We start from the raw sequence: 1,933 nt of genomic DNA, 5'->3' as shown, positions 1-1,933 counted from the left end.
AAAGAATCTCTTCTGAATTTCCACCCAAGGAATTCTCAACTTCCGTCTGCTCCTCTGCCAGCATTCTAGACTTGTCAGACTTTTATATGCAGACAATCAATGTAAGTCTGTAATCAAAAGAAAAAGATCACTGTATGCATTATAGCTAGGCAGCCACCTCAATGACAAGAGCTTGACCTTTAACAGAGTATAAAAAGAGATACATAAACTATTCATAAAAAAGTTGAATATAATCTGGACATCGAAAACCATAGAAAATTGCACAGTATAGCCAAAATTTACCTGGACTGAAGATGATTGACTTAAGCTACTCCCTGAAACAAAACAAATAGCCAGATTAAAGTAAGTTTTCAAATTTGAGTGATACTAGATCATAATTCTCTTCAAAAATAGTCACCAGAAACCAATCAACAATCTCGTTCAAGAGAACAGAGAAAAAAAAAGGTTGCATTGGTATATGAGAACAACTCATCTCCAGATAAGTTTTATAATACCTCATAGCAAGGTTTAACACCATCCCTCTAGAATATAATCATCTAGTTTAGGGAAAACTCATAAAAAGTACTTAGATGCAGAAGAGGCTTACCTAATTTCCTCTTCTTTTCTTTATCATTCAGCACTTGAGACAAAATGGAGTCTATTTCAAATTACTTCTTTAGGATGGTTTCCATCAATCTGTGTATTCAAGAGATAAAGTGCAAGCTGCTTACACATATTCATATAGTAAAAATAAAAGGAAAAATGAGAACAGTAACTAAGTTACCCTTTTCATTATGTTTGAGTAAGTGGATAAGATCGCATCTGCATTTTTCTTTTATATTTCAAGACGTGACTTCACCTAGATGAAAAACGGAAATTGAATTACATGAACCAAATGTAAGAACTAATGATGGATTGATAATGAATTCGATTTTGCAATGAAGCCATACATATGCATATGAGAGAATGACTTATGACAACTTGTATAAAGAACATGAGAGTAAATATAAGATGCCAAATTACTTTTTCCTCAGTGTTATCAGGCCGGGTAGTCAGTCTTGCTTTAATTTCCTCAGTTTCTGGTGGGAAATTTTTGACATGGAAATTTCCTCAGTCTAGCCTCCTTCCAACATATCTGTCGATTAGAATTTCATCAGGAACCTGAGTATTAAGAAATAACATCTGTGTAATTAAAGATCAACTCTTTCTGAAGCAATTTGGATGTAATCACAAAACTATGAAATGCTTATAGTTCTACCAGGATATACTTCTGTACAAAAGTTCTAATCTACTTCCCAAATGGAAATTTGGGTAGAACCGTAATACCAATTAGAAACCATAAATTTAATTCTCTTTAAATGCACTATAAAAATATGTTAATTGTGTCTAAAGAAATTCAGCCAAGTAGATAAAACTCACATACATCTAAGACAATTTAAACATCTGTTATGATCTTCAAACTCTGCAAACTTTGTGCTTGGCTAAAACTTCGCGGATATCCATCCAGAATCCACCCATTTTCTTTTGCATCTTCTCGTGATAATTGTGACGTCACTATCTACACAATAGATTATGTTACCAATTAGATAACGGAGTCGTGAAAAATGTAATATTTCTAACTCATGTAAATGCATAGAATACATACAGCTGTGATGATTTCATCAGGAACCAACTTGCCAGCATTCATGAACTCTTTGGCTTTGTTTCCAATATCAGTCCCAGATGACACTTCAGCTCTTAGAAGGTCCCCTGTTGATATGTGCACCAATCCAAACTGAAGAACCAAGATAAATGATGCATATATCAATCCTAGCAATGAAAATGTAAACTACTTAGTTCCCTAGTCTCCAATTACAATCCCTATGAAAATGGTTACCTTCTTGACAATCAATTCACATTGAGTTCCTTTCCCAGAAGCCAGTGCACCGGAAATCATAACCTTCAAAAACAGCAT

General features: G+C 34.0%; 1 pseudogene; it reads right to left on the bottom strand.

The window, feature by feature from the left end:
• Nucleotides 1-585: 585 nt before the first annotated feature.
• LOC112199652 lies at nt 586-1,933 on the bottom strand (annotated as a pseudogene).

This window comes from Rosa chinensis, chromosome 4, assembly GCF_002994745.2.
Source record: "Rosa chinensis cultivar Old Blush chromosome 4, RchiOBHm-V2, whole genome shotgun sequence".
Taxonomy (NCBI): Eukaryota; Viridiplantae; Streptophyta; class Magnoliopsida; order Rosales; family Rosaceae; genus Rosa; species Rosa chinensis.
The sequence above is the reverse complement of the archived record's forward strand: the minus strand, read 5'-3'. Positions and strand labels throughout refer to the sequence as shown.